We start from the raw sequence: 22,375 nt of genomic DNA on the forward strand, positions 1-22,375 counted from the left end.
AGCTTCATTGGTGGCTTCAGCAAAACTCTGAGGTCCACCATGATGACCCCTGTTTATATACCCTGTGTTGGGGTTCATTGGAGGATGACAATCTTCTTATTTTCTATTAGACACTTGCTGCAGTGCTCAGATTTCTGGTCTGTTACTTTCTCTGCTGCTTCCGTCATTATTCAGTAGATGCTCATCCACATTTTCTGTCATTCTTTGCTTATCTGAGGCTCTTGGTTTTATTCATTTTTAACACTGCATTCCTGTATTAAAACAGCCTATTAATTGGGTTCCCCCTTTTTAAAGCAATTTCTTTTAATCTTTCGAAGTCACACATACATTGGGTGCTTCTGCCTTTCAATATTCATTTTCCTTCCTGTGCTAGACAATCCTTATCAATTGCATGAGGCAACAATCAGTCTGAAAGAAAACAGACAAAATCTTGTATAGTTCTTCCAAACATAGCAGACAAGGGGCCAGCTTTTAAAAGGTATTTAGGTGCCAGAAGGAGTCGGGTGGTGCCTAGTGGGGATTTTATGGGTGTCTGCAGGACGAGAGATTCTTGGGTTGAGTCTTGCATTGACATCCTGGAAATTGATAGGATCAAATCAGTCCCTTCAAATCCATGCTTACCACTTCTCAGTGCCCTCCTCCCAGCTTGCAAACCCAGCTCATCCGCTTCCCGTTCCCCTGCTTCTCTCCAAATCTAGTTAGCAACGCAGCTGATTTCATGTCATCTTCTTCATCTGTCTTCTCTCATTATAATCTGCAGCCTGAATTCTGCTTTGGGATCACTGAGGGGTGGAATCTGCTGCCGAAACGCAACACATTTATCAAGCTTAAATAAAGAACTGGTTTTTCAGCATTCACCAAGTTGTTGGCATTGAATTTCTTTTGTTTTCTCCTTCATCTGGGGTCTATAGAAAGGTAAAAAATGGAGGCAAAAGAAGGAAAGCAGGAGGGGGCGAGGAAGGGCCTGTGAGTTGGGGTCTCTGTGAAGACAATGGTGGGTTGTTTCCCTTTGGGGACAATGTTTTCATTGGAAATATTCAACCGGCTCCAGTGGGGAGAGATTTAGCTCCTGGGTTGAGGCTGTGATGGTTCTCGGGGTGCTCAGGCCTATGTGTCACCTGGTTACCCCCCTCTCTGGAGAGAGGGAGCCTTGCCTGTACCAGCTGACTGTTGGCTCCCTACCAACGCCAACCCCTGATGACGGGATCCCCATGGAAATGCCAGGCTTTGGGCACCCAAAGGAACGGTGTACCCCCAGTTCAGGGCTGTTTTACCACACAGTAATTCAAACGGAAGGAATTTGGTTGAGGACTGTGGAACCTCCGAAATGGCTAGCCACAGGGGTGGGAGAAGCTGATACCACTGGCGAAGTTCCCCTGGGGGGAACGTCCATAGCGTGTCTTTGAGGGTTCGGTTGAACCACTCTACCAGCCTGTCAGGCTGGGGGTGGTAAATAGACGTCTGCAACTTCTTGTTCCGTAAGAGATCACAGACCTGTTGGAGCAGCCTTGAGGTAAAATTCGCACCACAATCCATTAGTATTTCCCTGGGGAGGCCCACCCGGGCAAAGACTTTAATTTGTTTCCCAGCCATGGTTCGGGCTGAGATATTTCAGCTTCCGGAACCAGGTGGCATAATCGAGGATGATGAGGATATATTTGGACCCGTGGCACTCTTTGTGAGGTACCCCATGAGATCCATAGCGACCCTTTTGAATGGGACCCTGATCCCCGGCAATGAGATGAGGAGGGCTTTTGTCACGCCCCGCAGTGCCGTGAGTTAACATTTGGGGCACGAGTTGCTGTAGTCCTTTAGGTCCCAGTGTATCCCCAGCCAGGAGAACCGGGTCAAGATCTGGACCAAGGTCTTTTCGTGCCCTAGATGTCCCGCCACAGGGATATCACAGGCACATTTTAGGACCGTGTGTCGGTGGCACCGCAATATGGGTCTGGGTGTCTCGGGTCCGGGGTGTCATGGTCGATGCAATAGAAGTGGCCAGCTGTCAATTCAAAAAAGGAGTACTGGGTTCCTCTCTGGGGTTCCGTCACTTCCTTGCTGGCACAGGCCGACTGCTCGTACGCCCAGCTAAGTGCGACTTCCCGCCGAGCCTGGCTGAAGTCAGTTCCCACAGCTGGGGCCTCTTCACAAGCCGGTGACGTGGGGGTTGGCAGGTCGTTCAGGTCAGAGCCTTTGGGTGGCTTGACCACTCTGTGGAGGGGATCTCCCTTGAAGACCATCCCAGCATGGGAGGTCCCAATGTTTGCAGCACTCAGGACTTCTGCGAACTCTCCCCAGTCCCGCCCTAGGATGGTGGGGTATGCCAGCCTTGGTGCCAAGCCCAGCAGCATGGCCTGGGTCACCCCATTCATTGTCATAGTGGCCCAGGTGCTGGAATAGGGCATCACTTCCCCGTGAATGCACTGGAGCCGAATAACCCCAAGCGCCAGGTCAGACGTGATGAGCCCTTGATGGACGAGAGTCCGCCCACAGCCAGAGTTGACAAGGGCGGCAATCCACGGGGATTGTCACCTTACAGGTGGGTTGTTTTGGGGCATGAGATTCCCCAGTCCAGACTTCTCCAAAGCTGCAGTCCACCATGGGACCTCACGTTGCAGGTGTCTGAAACGGCCACAGGTGAAACAGGGACCAAGTTCCGCGGATCCAGGCCAATTTTCAGAGTTTGACAAGTGCTCTGGATGACCTGGGTTTGGGGACCTCCCAACCAGGGCAAGGCCTCCGATTGCTCCTCGAAATGCTGGTGCTGCATGACAAGGGTTGATAATATCTCGCCCTTTGGGGTGTCTTGGGCCGGGAGATGTTCTTTTGACCGCAAGTCCTCTCTTCCTATGGCAGGATCATCCCCGGTGTTGCAGTCCTGGCTCTGGGCCTGACCGGGGTCTCTGTGGCCAAAAAGTCCCGCATAAGGGAAACTGCCACACTCATCATTGCCAGCCAGTGGCAGAGAATCCAGGCCCTGCCCCAGAGTGGGAGAATGTGGATAAATTGTTCGAGTGCCACGTGCTCCGCAACTTCAGCAGCAGAGCACCACTCAGGCTGCAGTCACCTCCTTGGTTGGGCACCAGGTGGGTAGGTCCTTCCCCGGAATCACTGTCGAAAGATTTTGGGCATGATGTTGAGTGCATCAAGAATCACCCCTTTCACCTGCCCGTAGTGTTGGACCTGAGCTGGTGGTCCTGTCTTTATACTACCTGTCCTGCCCCTTTGCTTCCCAAGCACGGGTTGAGGGGAGCTTGGCTCCACCCACCAGGAGACGTGTAATGGTCCCTCTCTTTCAGGCTCGGAGGGAAGCCACTCTTCCTCACTACAGCCTACTAAAATCTCAGGAGATCGATCTCCTTGGAGCTCTCCCATCAGGCAGGATCTCCAGATCTCAGCTCATTCTTGTAGCTCTTTCCAATTTGCCAACATCCTGTTGGAGATGTGGACATCAGACCTGGATACAGTCTCCAGTCATAGTTCAACCAAGACAATCTTCCAAGATGACCCCACCTCCCTGTTCCTACTTGATATCCCCTGGCTTATACACCCAAGGATCGCATCCGCCCGCCTAGCTCCAGCATGGCGCTGGGAGCGCTTGTATTAATTTAGATGGACTATATGGGCCAAAGGTTTTAACATAACCCAGCCACTGTCCAACATTAAACAGTGTTTGAAAGGTCCAGAGTTTGGTGTACAGAGACCTCAGCCTGCTTAGGACCATGGCAAACACACCATTAAACATCCTTTTAACCTTTTATTAAAGATAAAGAAACAAGGGAAAACACTTAAAGCCTTTGAAATGTAAAGTATTAAGTGAGGCTCTCATTATAACAACATCCCATTTCCTTGTTCCCTGTCCCTGTAGCTGGAGAGTTTTCAGAAGGAAAAACCCCTTTGTCTGACAACATCAAAGATGGTAGTAACTGTCCTTTGGGGGAAAGAGAAGTTAGCTGAGACTGGCTGGAGCTGTTGTTGTTAAAGTCTGATCCCGTTTGATCCCAGGTGGAGTTTGGGATTCAGCTGCAGCTGGGAGGGGTGATGATATGATCTGGGTCCCTCTCTCTGGCCAGTCTGGTCTCAGGATGTCTCTCAGGATAATGAAGATCCAGGGTCCCAGGAGATGGGGGGTGGGGTGGCAGCCATAATGGTGAAGGTCACTTCAGTAACGTCTGTCTGTTCTTTTCTTCTGTTCCTTTTTTGTTCTTTCCTTTCCTGCTTTCCCCGCCCCCCCCCCCCAAATCTTTTTCTTTAAGGACCCAAAAAGGGTAGTGTTGGGTGGAATGGCCCATCCCCTTATTATTTTGTCCACCAATTAGGTCTAAATTCCAACACACCAATTTTGGGTCATTAACTTCTGGCTCCATGTCATCGGGTTTTAACAAGATTTCAGCACGGTCCTTGGGTTATATCAAAGTGGCCTTTCTGGTTTAGACTGATCCAGTTTCTCTGGTTTCCTTGTGCCTTCCCCATCAACATTTGCTATTGTTGGTTATTGCAACGTAGGGTGACCAGACAGCAAATGTGAAAAACTGGGACGGGGATGGGGAATTATAGGAGCCTATATAAGAAAAAGACCCAAAAATCGGGACTGTCCCTATAAAATTGGGACATCTGGTCACCCTATTGCAACGTCTTATGAGCTTCACTCACTCCTCCCAATTCAGCTCCCAATTCGGGTAACTTTGTCGGCCCAGTTAGCACAATACAACCCCTCTCTTTTATGAAGCAGTTCCACCTAGGATTGGACATTTCTTCATAAAACCACAATTACAAAAGCCAAAATCTGATTTCAGTTTAAGTATTTACAGGAAGGGGAGAAAAATACTTGATTATACTTTAAGGGTGGCAAATTCCTTATCCTAAAATTGGGATTTACACATCTTAACTTGATTCAACATTACAAAAAATGACTGTTAGACCTTTCAGATATTAACAAAGCTTTTAAACTTACAACTCACTTCCTTTGTAGCTAAAACGAAACGGAAAACTGCTGCTGTTATATGGTTGTAAGATGTTTAAGAACAAACCAGCTCTTATCCCTGCCTTGGCTGTATGCCCAGAATGGGCAAAGATGGAAAAACTTCCCCCCTCTTTACCATGTGTGCAATTAAAGTGGGGCATTTGCACAAAGGATGAAAATTGAGCGCATTAGTGGTTAAGCTTGCTGACTTGGAGAAAAACGTCAGCCCCGGGCGCATTCTTCCTCAAGTGTGTTGCCGCTTTTAAAAAGAAGCAACAAAATGATGTTCTTTTGGAACCGCTTTTGCTGTCATGAACCAGTTGCAACACCCAAAGCTGGTAAAAAATCCCAGGCATTTTTAGTCTGTTATACCTCTTTTACCACCACCTTTTATGAAGACACTTGGCCCATCATGGGATCTCCCCTGCGTTCCTAGCACTGTTAGAGTTGCCAACTTTCTAATTGCACAAAACCGAACACTGTTGCCCCGCCCCTTCCCCGAGGCCCTGTCCCACACACACTCCAGCCCCCCATCTTTCTGTCACTCACTCTCCTCCACCCTCACTTACTTTCACTGGGCTGGGGCAGAGGGTTGGGATGCGGGATGGGGGGGTGAGAACTCCAGATGGGGGTACAGGCTCTAGGGTGAGGCCAGATATGAGGGGTTCAGGGTGCAGAAGGGGCTCCGGGCTGGGGCAGGGGGTTGGGATGTGGGAGGGGGTGAGGGTGCAGGCTCCAGGAGGGAGTTTGGATGTGGGAGGGGACTCAGGGATGGGGCAGGGGGTTGGGGTGTGAGCTCTGGGAGGGTGTTTGGCTTTGGGAGGGGGTTGCGACCTGGGGCAGGGGGTTGGGGTGCAGGAGGGGGTTCTGACCTGGTGCAGGGGGTTCAGAGAGCAGGCTCTGGCCAGGTGGTGCTTACCTCAGGCGTTCCTGGGTGGTGGCGCAGCGGGGCTAAGGCAGGCTCCTCCCAGAAGTGGCCAGCATGTCCGGCCAATAGGAGCTGCGGAGGTGGCACTTGGGGCAGGGGCAGTGCGCAGAGCTTCCCTTATCGCACATGCGCCTCAGGTCCGGGAGATGCACAGAGCCAGGGCAGGTAGGGAGCCTGCCTTAGCCCAGCTGTACCACCAACCGGACTTTTAATGGCCCGGTCAGCACTGCTGACCAGAGCTACCAGGGTCCTTTTCTACCGGGTGTTCCAGTAAAAAAACGGACACTTGGAAACCCTAAGCACTGTGCCGTCCTACATGCAGAGAACAACTACAAAAACTATTGGACACTATCACAAAAAGTCAGGTGTTGCGGCAGCCCCTGGTTCTGTTGATTTGAAATTAAATTCACAGTCCATGCAGTTGCAGGCCTGAATTCAACTGATATTCTATTAACAAGAGGGAGTTACCCAAGATCTCATTTCAGTGAAAGTCTGTTTTAGCCACGTTACCTTCAACAATTTAAAACACTTGGTTTTTACAAGTTTTTCCCTTAAAAATACCCTGTCATTAAACCTCCAAAACCATTACCAATCACAGAAACCACCTGTTATATGTTATTGTGACGTCCTATGAACTTCCACTGACTTTTCACAGTTAAACTCACAATTAGGGTAAATGTGTAGACCCTGTTATCACAACGTATCCTGGGAATAAGCATAAGGGAGTTGTAAATTGCTGTGACATGGTTCTTCAATTGTCCACCTCTGGTATTCGTTCTGCAGAGTTGGCCAAAAGTGTGAATGTTGTAGTGTGGGAGGTTTAGGTTGGATATTAGGAAAAACTTTTTTACTAGGAGGGTGGTGAAGCACTGGAATGGGTTACCTAGGGAGGTGGTGGAATCTCCTTCCTTAGAGGTTTTTAAGGTCAGGCTTGACAAAGCCCTGGCTGGGATGATTTAGTTGGGGATTGGTCCTGCTTTGAGCAGGGGGTTGGACTAGATGACCTCCTGAGGTCCCTTCCAACCCTGATATTCTATGATTCTATGAACACTGATAAACAGCTTTTGTGTTGTCGTCACAGTGATTCAGAGGTTCAGCCAAGTCAGAGAAAACCATCCCAGATCCTGGACACCGATGTCTGACGCCGTCCGCATCTGCTCACATGTATTCCATGGGATTAGCCAGGGCCGGCTCCAGCTTTTTTGCCGCCCCAAGCGGCGAAGCCAAAAAAAAAAAAAAGACAAAGCTGCGATCGGCGGCACTTCGGCGGCAGCTCTACCGCACCGCTTCATTCTTCGGCGGCAATTTGGCGGCGGGTCCCTCAGTCCCTCTCAGAGGGAAGGACCCGCTGCCAAATTGCCGCCGAAGACCCGGACGTGCTGCCCCTTTCCATTGGCCGCCCCAAGCACCTGCTTGCTGTGCTGGTGCCAGGAGCCGGCCCTGGGGTGAGCACTGGGAATTAGGCCCAGAGCACACCCAAGTGTCTGGTAGATCACAACCTTTGGTGCTGTAGAGTTGGCTAAACGTGATACCAGCACAGGCCGCTTCTCTTCACCCAGATCAGCCTGTCATCAGGAATCCCCTTCTCATGGGCCACTCCTTCCTGTCCTGCAAGCTTCTGCTACCTCGGGACCCAGGAACTGGCCAGAATCCACCTGCTGGCAACCCTGGCAGTGCCTGTGTTTCTTGTCCTACAGCGGCCAGGGTGTCCACATTGTCAGCTCCAAACTTCCATGCTGACTATCCTTGGATGCACTGCATTACCCAGCCTCGAGATCAGACGGAGCTTCACCCTGCAGCCTACCCCCAAGCAAATAAAATACAGATTTTCGCACACAACCGATCCAAGGCTTGCCAACCCCCGTCCTCATTTGTCACCCCATCCACAGCCACAACCCTTCTCCCTATATCTGTGCCCCCCCTACACCCCCACCCCCAATTCTGGAGAATGTAACAGCTGCTGTTTGGAGCGGCTGAGGACTATTCTGCCGTGCGCACAGGAAAAATCCCCGTAAAATAAACACACGTTATAACAGAGACAACTGGCAACAAGCAACAGGAGTTATTCAGTGGTGGGGAGCAGGGCTGGCTCCAGGCACCAGCGGAGGAAGCACGTGCCTGGGGCGACATTCCGTCCATTCTTGGGGCGGCACAGTCCGGGCGACTTGGCGTGTTGAAAATGGTAGAGCCGGCCTTGGTGGGGAGCGAGGCGTCCTGTGACGCAGTGAGCAGGGTGGGGGAGGGGCGGTTGATTTCCCTCTATTGAATTTTGCTCAGCTTGTGGAGCTGGGTTTCTATCATCTGTCGGAGCAGCAGAGAGCTCAGCACAGGGATGGGCGGCTGTGCCCTCTCCAGCTCTCTGGCTCCAGACCCCACCCCATAGAGCTGCTGTCTTGGCCCCGCCAGGGTGATGGCTCCTCAGGCCAGACCTGTCTCAGCTCCGTCACCTTGGCTGGTAAGTGACCCCTCTTCTCCCAGATGCCTGGGTCCCATTCCCCATCCCGATCTCTCTAGTCCTGCAGCAGTTCATCATTGTTTCAAGCTCATCTCCCCGCAGGCAGCCCCCAGTCTGCCCAGGGAGCTGAGTGTGGAGAGGGTGAATGACCTGGTGCTCTCAGCCTCTGACAGCAGCAGTGGCAGGCTGGCTCCTCGCCATGGCTACACCCCAGGCAACCAGGACAGTTACCAGGTCTGGAAAGTGGGTAGCTCTGATTGCCTGGCCTAGGTCTCTAGGGTGGAGACCGAATACCAGGCCCTGGTACAGACGATGAATGAACGCCAGCTCCCCAAAGCGGCGGAGCACTGGAACCGGGAAGGGGAGACTCCTGTCATCGCAGAAATTCAGGTTCTTGATCGGGATCACTGTGCCATTCACCACTCGGAAGACAGGTGACAGATCTATCAGTGCCCCTCACTTCTGACCCACAGCCCCCTGCTAGCCCAGTCCTGGGATCCCCCTCACTCCTGACCCACAGCCCCCTGATAGTCCAGCCCTGAGTTCCCCCCCAGCTCTGCCGGTGCCCCTCACTACTCACCCACAGCCCCCTGCTAGCCCAGTCCTGGGATCCCCCTCACTCCTGACCCACAGCCCCCTGATAGTCCAGCCCTGAGCTCCCCCCCAGCTCTGCCGGTGCCCCTCACTACTCACCCACAGCTCCCTGCTAGCCCAGTCCTGGGATCCCCCTCACTCCTGACCCACAGCCCCCTGCTAGCCCAGTCCTGGGATCCCCCTCACTCCTGACCCACAGCCCCGATGTCCAGCCCGGGACTCCCCCCAGCTCTGCCGGTGCCCCTCACTCCTCACCCACAGCCCCCTGCTGGCCCAGAAAGAGAGAGGTCCTAGGGGGAGGGGTTTTGGGAGGGCTCAGAGGGGCAGGGAGGCTGAGAAGGGGTGTCTAGCTGCAGGGCAGACACATGGTGGGACAGGTGCCTGGGGAGGGGGGCAGACCAGCTCAGAGCTATTGGGCAGAGAGTAGATGCAGGGCAGGGCCCAGGGGAGGGGAGCAGGAGATTGTGGGGGCCTATGGCTCAGTCTGTCTCGGGGCATTTCCAGATTCCCAGGCCACAGGCCAGGCTGGTGTCCTAGTGATTGTTGCTGGCTGCATTCTCGCTGTGCTGGGAGTCAGGGCCCTGGGCTGGTACCTGAGGAGGAGGCCAGGTGAGTGATGCCCCCTGCAGCACAGCGCCCCCTTGTGTCCCCCAGAGCCTCCCAGCCCAGCCCCTGCAGCACAGAGTCCCCAGGACTGCATTGGAGTCAGCACTAACTGGCAGGGGAGAGCGCCCCCTGCTGAGCTCCTACCCCGCAGCTCTTGGTTTCTCAGCCAAGTACCAAGTCAGCCTGGCCCTGCTTAGCAGGAGATCCCAGGGGTTTCGTGCTGAGGCCTGGCTGGATATAGGGGTTGTGGCTGTGGGAAGCCGCTCCCCGCCCCCGAGCTGTGATCCCTATTCCCCCCCTGGCTGAAAGAGGGCAGGAGTGAGCCCCAGGTGGCAGGGTCTCCAGGTGAGTCAATTGGGCTTCCCCTGCAAGGGGGCAGAAGGGGCTGTATCGCCCGGCGCAGACACAGCCAGGGACCCTCAACTCTGCTCTGGCTATGGCTGAGCCGGTAGGAGGCACCTCGTCCCCAGCACCTTCTTGCTCAGAAGCCACCGAGTGACCAGATGTGGATCTGGTGACCGGCTGTCCCAGGGCCACCAGCTTAGGCTGGAGACACATGGACCACCCCTGGCAAAGGGGTGCAGGGAGGGGTTGAACCTCTGCTGAACCTCCATCCCATGCTCCTCCCCACCCATCAACCATCCCGGTTCCCCATAGCTCCCAGCCTCCCATAAAACCTCCCCCCGTTTCCATTTTCTGTCCCCACCCAGGGGGCCCCTCAATCGTTCTCCACTGGGGAATTTGTGGCACTTTTTGACGCATGACCCATCAATAAGGCTACGATTCTGTCACAGAAGTCACAGGCTCCATGACTTCCCCACAGCTCCCCTCCACCGTGGGGAAGCATGGAGACCCCCAGAGCCCTGGCCACCACAGGGGGTGCCGGGGGACCCCCGCAGCTCCCCAGTGTGGTGGCAGCAGGGGGATTCCTACAACTCCCCACCACTGGGGAGGGGACAGGGGGATTCTTCAGCTCCCCTCCACCGCGGGGGTCAGGAGGACCCTGGAGCTCTGAGCCCCCATGCGTGGTGGGGACCCCAGAGCTCCCAGCCACCCTGCAGCTGCCCAGTCCCTTTCCATTTTATCATGGCTATTTTTAGTAAAAGTCAGGGACAGGTCACGGGCTACCGTGAATTTTTCTTTATTGACTGTGACTTTTACTAAAAATATCCATGACAAAATCTTAGCCTTACCCATCAATATAAATTTCACTTCACAAAGTTTTTTATCAGATCCACATCATGGCCTCGGTTTTCTTGGGTGCTACCCACAGCTTCCTCTGTGCACCTCTGGAGTCTGCAGATGTGGGTAGCGCCCATGTCATGGTTTTAACTTTTTGCCAGTCATGGTAGGAAAAATCACTGTATTTTGTACATTTAAAAACATTTACAACATTGTATGGCTACAAAACCGTTAAAAGCTTTTTACTGATAAAGTTTTTGCTTTGTTGTTTTTCAGAATACGACACTTTAGATGCTCATTCGGGCTGAACGCCTGCTCATGTAATGGATCGAGTACTTCTGCTGCTCGCTTCTGTGGAAAGGCTTGGTCATGTTCCCACAGCATCGCTGGCAGGCTCATGAATCTTAAAAGTTTCCTGGCATTCCTGCTCAGAGAGGGGGAGGATCTGGGGAACTAAGGGGGCACACTAAGAATGGGGTGACACCCCAGAGCCAGGATTTGGGGGCGGGATCTGAGAATGGAGGGTGAGGGTTTGAAATTGGGGTGACTCCTCCCAGAGAGGGGCCAGGGGAGCCGGGGGTATAGCTGGGGAGTGAAGTAAGCATGGGACGATGACCCCCAGGGAGGAGTTGGGGGTGTCAAGGGGGAGGAGGAATTGGAGGGCTCAGAAGGGAGCCTTCCAAATTCAGGCTAAGAGAGCCAGGGGGCTCAGCATTGGGTGATGGGCTGCGGGAGCCAGAGATGGGGCCCCCAATGGTGTGACTCCTAAAACAGGGAGATCTTTGCAGGGGGGAGGCTTTCAATGGGACGACCCCCAAAATTGAAGATCTCTGGAGGGGCTCTTAATGGGATGTCCCCAGAACAGGGGGACCTCTGGGATGCAGCCAGGGGCTCAAAGGGGTCCAGCCCCCTGGCCCAGTCCCTCAGGATGGGACATCCCTCAGGGCCGTGGGCAGGTTGGGGCAGCCGTTCTCCAGGGTTTGTTTTGGCGCCAGCTGCTGGCCTTCCGGCAGCATGACGACCCGCTCAGCCCTGAAGACACCCTGCACCACCCAAACGTTGGAGGTGGTAGGTAAGCCGGCAGAGACCCCATTGAGCCCCTCGCTGATGCCCACCTCGCTTCCAGCCTTGATCCCATGTTCCGTTCCCCACCCCCCTGAGCCAGCCAGGAGCCAGTACCCCTGGAGGGCCAAGGCCCTGGGCCCCATCATTTAAAATTCCCACATAGCCTGATTTGCACCAGCCTCACTGTTTCACGCTGGTTCCTCGTGGAAATTTTGTTCCATGCGCCACGTACTACTTGGGATGCAATAAAACACCCGATGCAGCAGCCTCTGTTTGCTTGTGGGGGTAGGGAGCCTGGATTCCTGTCTGGGTCCGCCTGTAACTACCCTGACTGGAGCTCTCTGCCCGTCTGCCCCCTGAATGCTGGAAACGAGAGGAGATACTGCCCCAGCCCAGCCCAGCCCAGCCCCCATCATATGGACACAGTAGGGATTGAGACCTTTCTGTTCTAACCCACTGGACCCAATTCCCCTCCCAGATCTAGGGTAGAACCCAGGAGTCCTGGCTCCCAGCCACCATTGTTTAGGGCACTCCAACAGTTTGGCTGTGAGACTTCTCAATCCCCTTTCACTCTCAGCTACACAGAGGAATCACACAGAGTTCAGAGGGATCTTTCTTTGACCCAGCAGTGCAGACCAGCATCCTGGACATCAAGAAAAGCCATTGACAATCAAGAGAAAAATGTTGTCCAGTACTGAGAAGAGAACGCACGAGTCCTGCCCCCCCCAGCTCTAACCACTAGACTCCACTTCCCTCCCCGAGCTGGGATAGAACCCAGGAGCCCTGTACAGTTGATATTTTCAATGTTAATTTTCCTGTTTTATTTCTAGCTCTGGTTCTGTCACCTCCAGGGCACCAGAGCCACCTAGTGGAGGTTTTGGTTATTTTTATTAGCCATATTTGCAACACAGAGCAACTAGAGGGTCTAACTGAGACTGGAGCTGGGCGCTGCCCAGACCCTGTCCGAGATCAGGGCCCCATTGTGCTGGGTGCAGCAGTCACATTATGAGAGCCAGTCCCTACCCCAAAGAGCTCACACAGTTCATAGCCGAGACAAACACACAATGGATTCTTATCCCCATTGTACTGATGGGGAAACAAGCCCAGTGGAAGCTGGATTTTCACAGACACCCAAAGGATTTGGGCACCTCACTCAACCCAATGGGATTTAGGCACCTATTTGCCAAGCCCAGGCCGAGTGACAGAGCTGGGAATGGAACGCAGGGGCACAAGTCCACCCGTCCTCTCTCGCTTGTTCAGCCTGGCCACTGCAGCAACGGCTCCCAGTTTGAGGCTTGGCCAGTTCATTCAGTGCCTGGGAAGGTGACATGTTAATTGTGTAACTTTCTTTGGGGTCATACAAGGCAGGGCGTGGAATGAACCAGCAAACACTGCAGGGCAGACAGGTGATGGGACAAGGACAGTTCTGACTCAGGGAGATCTCACAGCAGGCTCAACATCCTGTTTGTTCATTTCTTTGGAACATCAGTAGCTTTCTGTCCATCTTTCCTCTGCAACATCCAGCTGTCTGTCTTCTTATCTGCCACATCCATCCATCCATCTATCTATCTATCCACCCTTCTGCAATGTCCATCATCCATCATCCATCCATCCTCCCTTCTGCAATATCCATCATCCATCTATCCATCCTCCCTTCTGCAATGTCCATCATCCATCCATCCATCCTCCCTTCTGCAATGTCCATCATCCATCTATCCATCCATCCTCCCTTCTGCAATGTCCATCATCCATTCATCCATCCTCCCTTCTGCAATGTCCATCATCCATCCATCCTCCCTTCTGCAATGTCCATCATCCATCTATCCATCCATCCTCCCTTCTGTAACGTCCATCATCCATCCATTCATCCTCCCTTCTGCAAAGTCCATCATCCATTCATCCATTCTCCCTTCTGCAATGTCCATCATCCATTCATCCATCCTCCCTTCTGCAAAGTCCATCATCCATCATCCATCCATCCTCCCTTCTGCAAAGTCCATCATCCATCTATCCATCCTCCCTTCTGCAACGTCCATCATCCATCTATTCATCCTCCCTTCTGCAATGTCCATCATCCATCCATCCATCCATCCACCCTTCTGCAATGTCCATCATCCATCCATCCATCCTCCCTTCTGCAATGTCCATCATCCATCCATCCTCCCTTCTGCAATGTCCCTCATCCATCCATCCATCCATCCATCCATCCATCCATCCATCCATCCATCCATCCACCCTTCTGCAATGTCCATCATTCATCCATCCATCCTCCCTTCTGCAATGTCCATCATCCATCCATCCTCCCTTCTGCAATGTCCATCCATCCATCCATCCATCCATCCTCTCTTCTGCAATGTCCATCATCCATCCATCCATCCTCCCTTCTGCAATGTCCCTCATCCATCCATCCATCCTCCCTTCTGCAATGTCCATCCATCCATCCATCCATCCATCCATCCTCCCTTCTGCAATGTCCATCCTCCATCCATCCTCCCTTCTGCAATGTCCATCCTCCATCCATCCATCCTCCCTTCTGCAATGTCCCTCATCCATCCATCCATCCATCCATTCTCCCTTCTGCAATGTCCATCATCCATCCATCCTCCCTTCTGCAATGTCCAACACCTATCCATCCACAATACCAAGCCAGCCAGTCAGCTGTCCCTCTGCAATACCCATGTATTGCTCCAGTCACACTAGAGGAGATGGATACTCCCCTCTAAGGCCTCAGCTTGTGCAGAGTTTTCTTGACCCACCATATGTATTTGGAGACTCTGGTGAACACCCTGGATGCTGACCCATCAGCGCGACCATGGGAGACAATACCCTGGACCAGGGGGGCCCTAGACTTACCCTGAGACGCAAACAGCAGGCGCGGGGTTACACATGTCCAAGCAAAGGGAGGGCTGCTTTCTGTATTCAAGTTACTGAAATCCACCTCTGTACCCCACTTCCTGGGGACTCACGGTCAAGTCACTCCCGGGACCTGCTCAGAATTCTCACCCCACAGTCCAGGGACTCAGCTGGCCCCTATCCCTGGTTTCTAGGATCTGGCCAGTTCTAGTTCCTCATTTCTACCCTCCATCTTTGGGTCCTAGGCTCTAGTCAGTTCTGGTATCTGGCTCCCAGGATCTGCCTGACTTACCATGGATCCTGGCTCTCCCCATTCTGCTCAGCCCCGTCAGTCTCCTGTTCTAGCAGCACCTTGTCCTGGGCACTGTGTACCCCTGTCCCACACTCACCCGGAACGACGCCTTCCTCTCCTGGGGGCCCCCCACGCACGGCGTCCTGGACGGGGCATAGTGCAGATACGGCTGAGGTAGACACATAACCTTGCCCATAACCTTCAGTTTCACCTCTTGCAGGGTTGGGGTGGGCCGGGCATTTGCCTTGGTATTAGTCAGGCCCCAGCTGGCCATGCAGCACACAGCCCCCCCCTCACCTCTCGCTGGGGCAGGGGGATGGTGCCCACAGCCTGCGTCAGCTCGGCCTTGTGCCTTAGCTGTGATGGGGGAGAGAGAGAAGGGAACTCAAATTTCTCTTGGGGGATGGATCTGCCCCGAGGGGATGGGTCCAGATGGGACCAGATGGGGCATCCCCATGAAAACTGTGCAACACTGTGATGTCATGTGCCCACTGGGATAGGGGTGGTAGCTGCAGCTGTGAGGTCACTGGGGGCAGAGGGATGGGATGGGGCGGCTGTCCCGGGCTAAAAATTCGGCCTTTTGCTCTGGGTGCACGCCTGATGACTTGATCTTGCTGCTGATGTTGCACAATTTGTTGAGGTTCAGAAGGTTTTAGCAGATCAAAGCAAGCGCACAGCTGTCGTCCCATCATTAGAAAGGCCGGGGATGCCTTGGTTGTAGCATGAGGTGTGTTTCTGTAGGATAGTAAGAAGGTGTCCAGACGCTTTTGAATGGATAATTGTCCCCTTACTGATTTCAAAGCTTGTTTCATTGTCTGTACAATCTTTCAGCTAATCCATTGGTGGATGGACAATATGGTGCTAAAGTATTGTGGTGTATCCCATTTGCCTTCATAAAATTTCCAAACTCCTGAGAGATGAACTGCAATCTGTTGTTGCTCACCAGTTGATCTGGCAGACTGAAACAACTAAAGAGTCCCCATAGTTTTTGGATAGTACTCTCTGCAGTAGTGGACTGCATTATAGAGACTTCTGGCCATTTAGAATGGGCATCTACCACCATTAAGAACATGTTTCCTTCAAGTGGGCCAGCGAAGTCAATGTGAATACATTGCTACAGGTTTTCAGGCCAGTCCCATGGATGTAGGGGTGCCCACTGGGGTGCATTCCTCACACCCTGACATGACATACAAGCTCTTGCCTTCTCTTCAATAGCACTGTCCAATCCAGGCCACCAGAAACAGCTTTGTGCAATTTCCTTCATGCACACTATTCCACAGTGGAATGGAGCTGTTCTAACATCTGTCATCTCAGTGCTGGTGGGATAATGACACGTCTTCACCACAACAAACAACCAGATTGGATTGATAACTCCGTCCTCCTGGACATGTAGGTAACAAGGTCGGGTGAGACCAGAGAGGTTCATTGAGATATTCCATGCATCACCAGGTCCATAACTTGGGACAATACTGGGTCAACATGAGTTGCCTTCTTTCCCTGAGTAGCAATGATGGGTGTGTTCTCTACCTGTTCAAAGAAAAAGATTTCCTTCTGGGCAATAGCTCCATGTTTGACTAGCAAAAGCAGCCTTGAGAGACCATCCGCATTGCCATGCAGAGTGGATTTACAATATTGAATTCCATATGTGTGCGCGGAAAGCAACAATGCCCACCGTTGCATATGTCTAGCAGCTAATGAGGAATGCCTGTGTGTGGTCCAAAAATTGAAGTCAGAGACTGATGGTCTGTGAGAAGAGTAAACTTCTGTCCGAACAGGTACTGATGAAACTTCCAAATTCCGAAAACGATTCCTAATGCCTCACGTTCGATTTGGGCATTGTTAGTTTCTGCTTTGCTCAGGGTGCGTGAAGAAAAGCAATAGGTCTCTCTTCTTCCGAAGGCATAATGTGTGACATGACTGCTCCCACTCCATAAGCGGAGGCATCTCAGGCCAATTGTAGGGGTAAGGATGGATCAAAGTGCGTCAGAACTTCAGAATTTAGCAATGCATCCTTAGCTTTGTTAAATGCAACATCACAGGCTTCAGTCCACTTCCAGGCCTTGTTCTGCCCAAGGAGTCCATGGAGTGGTTTTAGCCGTGTGGCTAACTGTGAGATGAACTTTCCATAGTAGTTCAATAGTCCTAGAAATGAGCGAAGCTGGCTAACATTTCGAGGAGGGGAAGCCTCCATGATAGCCTTAACTTTTGCAGGGGCCTTATGAAGACCCGTAGCATCAATGATGTGTCCCAAATATTTAACAGAGGGCTGGAAGAATTCACACTTGTCTTTGCGAACTCGTAGGCCATACTCTTCCAGTCTTTGTAGGGTAGCCTCTAAATTCTTTAGGTGATCTTCCTCATTCCTTCCAGTGACCAGGATGTCATCCAGATAGCATTGGACTCCTGGCAAGCCACACAAGATCTGGTCCATAGCCCTCTGGAACAGGGTGGGAGCAGATGTTATTCCAAAGGGTGGGCGACAGTATCGATAAAGCCCCTTATGCGTCACAATAGTCAACAGCGCTTGGGACTTTTCATCAACGTGCATCTGTAAATACGCTTGACTCAGATCAATCTTACTGAACTTTTGTCCCCCTGCCAGGCCTGCGAAGAGGTCATCGATGCGGGGAAGTGGGTATTGCTCTGCACACAACACCGGGTTGACAGTGACTTTAAAATCTTCGCAAATCCGGAGGGAGCCATCTTTCTTCACTATTGGAACGATAGGAGTGGCCCATGGGCTATGGGTAACTGCTATTAGGACTCCATTTGTGACCAGGTGCTCCAGGTCCACTTCAACCTTCATCCTGATGGCATATGGCACAGTTCTGGGTTTCAGATATTTTGGTTGACTGTCAGGTTTAATGTTCAATGTCACAGTGATTCCCTTCATACTTCCCAGATCCTCTCCAAAAACAGCAGCACGTTTCCTTAGTACAGTGCTCAGACCAGCTTCTTCTTTAGTCATTCGCTGCACTTCTGCCCAGTTCAGCTGGATCTTCCCAAGCCAAGACCTCCCCATTAAGGCTGGGTAATTGCCTCTCACCACAAACAGTGGCAATTTAGCAGCCTGTCCATTGAGCTCCACTTTAACATCAATAGTGCCCAACATGGGCACAGCTTCTCCCGTATATGTCTTCAGAACAGTTTTTGTTGCTTTAAGTAGAAGATGTTGTAGCTTTTCTTTATATACAGTCTCTGAGACCAGCGAGGCGGCTGCACCGGTGTCCAGTTCCATGCGTATAGGTTTGCCATCCATCAACGGGGTTACCCAGTATTCATGTGAGCCCACTGCCAAAGCCAAAACGTGCAGTGGCTCTTCTTCTTGTGAGGAGGTATCTCCTTGGTCATCCTGGGTCTGCTCCAGGGTATGCAGATTTCCCTTTTTGGTCGGCAAGACCACAGGCCTCTTTTTCTTTTGTTTACAGGCACACGCAATGTGTCCCTTTTTGCCACAGTGTTGACACACCAGGTCCTTACACCAGCATTCTGATGCCTGGTGACCCGGCTTACCACAGCGATAACATTCCTGACTCCCCACAGTTTTGTGGGTAGGTTCTTGTGACACCTTATGCACCCTAGGGGATGCATCAAAGTATTGCATCTCCTTTGTAGCCAGTTCCATGGAGACAGCAATATCAACAGCCTTCTGTAAGGTAAGCTGAGCCTCTGTCAATAGGCACTTCCGTATAGCTTCACTGTGCAGGCCTCACACTAACCTGTCACGTAGGCCTCATTTAATATCTCCTTAAATTCACAGTGTTCCGCAAGCTTTCTCAAAGTTACTACAAATTGTACAACTGTTTCATCTTCTTTTTAGTCTCTTTTGTGGAACCTAGATCGTCCAGCAATTACCAGTGGTTTGGGAGAAAAATGGTACCCCAGGATTTCTACAATGTCACTGTAAGATTTGGTCTCTGGCTTAACAGGGTGGAGTAAGCTGCGTAGCAGGGAGTAGGTCTTAGCCCCTACAACACTTGAGAATATTGGCACCTTCTTCTCTTCTGCAATGTCATTTGCAATAACAAAAAGCTCAAAACACTCAGTATATATGGGCCATTGCACTATATTCTCCTCGAAAGGTTCCAGCGGCCCCATAAGTGTAGCCATGGCTTTAGTTTCAGTTTGCACAGTCAGTGCAAACAAGCCAGTTCTCACCCGCTTCCAGCAGCAAAAAAGGTTTTATTTTATTCTATTATTTATTTATTTTTAAACCTTGACTTCTACTTTCTTCTGTTGCTGGGGCAGCACAGGGATCCCATCCTCGTCGCCACGTTGTTGTATCCTTGGGGGCAACAGTTTTAGGAAGAAATCACTGGAGACACAGAGAGCTGTAAACCTTGAAAAGCAGCCATTTATTGCCACACACTGAACTAACCAAAAACCAGCCAAAACCGGCTGGGCTATCCCCTAATAGTCTAATTCAGTTGCCATAGCACCAACAAGATTCTATTACAACCAAATATACAACACTCCCCAACTTGTCTAGGATCTCATCAGTCCTAGGCATGGGGAAGGAATTGAACGAGGTGATGACATTGAGCTTCCGATAGTCCACACAGAGTCAGATCGATACATCTTTCTGGGGGACCAGCACCAGGGCGAGGCTCAGGGCTGGAGGATGGCTGGATCACCCCTAAAGCCAGCATGTCTCTGACCCCTCTCTCTGTGTCCTGGGTTGTTTTCCTGGTGACTGTGAACGGGGAACACCTCCCCTCCGGACATAGACAGCGTGATTAGTGAGCCCAGGCTGGCTGGCTGGGGCCCAGCTGCGGGGACGAACACAGCCCCTCTGATCTCTGCCTGCAGACAGGAGTTAGCTGGTCAGAGAGGGGAATTGATGCCAGCAGGAGGCCAGCCCCTGGCTTAGGGCAGAGGTTCACTTCCCCTTCTCCTTCCCCTGCCCACACACACGGCACATGACTTCATCATGTGGACCTGGTGCACTTGCCCAATTGGCCAGCTCCAGCACACAACTCATCTCCTTGCACTGGCTGATGAGTTCACAGGGCCCCTCCCAGGCGCCCTTGACACTGAGCTGAGATCCCTTCTCCTGCTCCCCAGTGCCATAGGAGCTGGCAGGCTGTTGTATCAGTCCTTTGGCTTTAAAAATCCCCAAGAATGGAGATTCCACAACCGCCCTGGGCAATTTATTCCAGTGCTTAACCACCCTGACAGTCAGGAACTTTTTCCTAATGTCCAACCTGAACCTCCCTTGCTGCAATTTAAGCCCATTGCTTCTTGTCCTATCCTCAAAGGTTAAGAAGAACAATTCTTCTCCCTCCTCCTTGTAACAACCTTTTATGTACTTGAAAATTGTTATCGTGTTCCCGCTCAGTCTTCTCTTTTCCAGACTAAACAAACACAATTTTTTCAATCTTCCCGCAAAGGTCATATATTCTAGACCTTTAATCATTTTTGTTGCTCTTCTCTGGACTTTCTCCAATTTGTCCACATCTTTCCTGAAATGTGGCGCCCAGAACTGGACACAATACTCCAGTTGAGGCCATATCAGCGTGGAGTCGAGCAGAAGAATTACTTCTCGCGTCTCGCTCACAACACTCCTTCTAATACATCCCACAATGATGTTTGCCTTTTTTACAACAGTGTTACACTGTTGACTCATATTTAGCTTGGGGTCCACTATGATCCCCAGATCCCTTTCCGCAGTACTCCTTCCTAGGCAGTCCCCTCACCCTCCTTCCATACAACAACTCAAAAGGATGGACCCCCGTGAATTCCTGGGGCAGTAAAAGTTCTGCAGAAAACCTCACCTGGTGCACTTGACCCCCTGATGTTTAGAGAAAGGGACATCGCCACTGGCAGTACTTCTAGGGTGACCAGACAGCAAGTGTGAAAAACTGGGACAAGGGGTCAGGGGTACTAGGTGCCTATATAAGGAAAAGCCCCAAATATCAGGACTGTCCCTATAAAAGCAGGACATCTGGTCACCCTAGGTACTTCTGGGGGACCACCAGCTGCCCTCTAATACCACAAGGTTCAGTTTTTCCTCAGGGAGCCCTTTCCTGATACTGGGTCCCTTCTCTCACATGGATTTTTCCCTGCGATCTTTCCTCAGGATCTTGCAACACCATAGATTCATAGATTCTAGGACTGGAAGGGACCTCGAGTGGTCATTGAGTCCAGTCCCCTGCCCTCATGGCAGGACCAAATACTGTCTAGACCATCCCTGATAGACATTTATCTAACCTACTCTTAAATATCTCCAGAGATGGAGATTCCACAACCTTCCTAGGCAATTTATTCCAGTGTTTAACCACCCTGACAGTTAGGAACTTTTTCCTAATGTCCAACCTAAACCTCCTTTGTTGCAGTTTAAGCCCATTGCTTCTTGTTCTATCCTTAGAGGCTAAAGTGAACAAGTTTTCTCCCTCCTCCTTATGACACCCTTTTAGATACCTGAAAACTGCTATCATGTCCCCTCTCAGTCTTCTCTTTTCCAAACTAAACAAACCCAATTCTTTCAGCCTTCCTTCATAGGTCATGTTCTCAAGACCTTTAATCGTTCTTGTTGCTCTTCTCTGGATCCTCTCCAATTTCTCCACATCTTTCTTGAAATGCGGTGCCCAGGACTGGACACAATACTCCAGCTGAGGCCTAACCAGCGCAGAGTAGAGCGGAAGAATGACTTCTCATGTCTTGCTCACAACACACCTGTTAATGCATCCCAGAATCATGTTTGCTTTTTTTGCAACAGCATCACACTGTTGACTCATATTTAGCTTGTGGTCCACTATAACCCCTAGATCCCTTTCTGCCGTACTCCTTCCTAGACAGTCTCTTCCCATTCTGTATGTGTGAAACTGATTTTTCCTTCCTAAGTGGAGCACTTTGCATTTGTCTTTGTTAAACTTCATCCTGTTTACCTCAGACCATTTCTCCAATTTGTCCACATCATTTTGAATTATGACCCTGTCCTCCAAAGCAGTTGCAATCCCTCCCAGTTTGGTATCATCCACAAACTTAATAAGCGTACTTTCTATGCCAATATCTAAGTCGTTAATGAAGATATTGAACAGAGCCAGTCCCAAAACAGACCCCTGCAGTACCCCACTCGTTATGCCTTTCCAGCAGGATGGGGAACGATTAATAACAACTCTCTGAGTACGGTTATCCAGCCAGTTATGCACCCACCTTATAGTAGCCCCATCTAAATTGTATTTGCCTAGTTTATCGATAAGAATATCATGCGAGACCGTATCAAATGCCTTACTAAAGTCTAGGTATACAACATCCACAGCTTCTCCGTTATCCACAAGACTCGTTATCCTATCGAAGAAAGCTATCAGATTGGTTTGACACGATTTGTTCTTTACAAATCCATGCTGGCTATTCCCGATCACCTTACCACCTTCCAAGTGTTTGCAGATGATTTCCTTAATTACTTGCTTCATTATCTTCCCTGGAACAGAAGTTAAA

At 51.2% G+C, this 22,375-nt stretch overlaps 1 pseudogene; it reads right to left on the reverse strand.

Moving 5' to 3' along the window:
* Positions 1 to 14,416: 14,416 nt before the first annotated feature.
* LOC128846130 (cathepsin G-like) lies at positions 14,417 to 16,199 on the reverse strand (annotated as a pseudogene).
* Between the last annotated feature and the right edge of the window lie 6,176 nt (positions 16,200 to 22,375).

This window comes from Malaclemys terrapin, chromosome 12, assembly GCF_027887155.1.
Source record: "Malaclemys terrapin pileata isolate rMalTer1 chromosome 12, rMalTer1.hap1, whole genome shotgun sequence".
NCBI lineage: Eukaryota > Metazoa > Chordata > Testudines > Emydidae > Malaclemys > Malaclemys terrapin.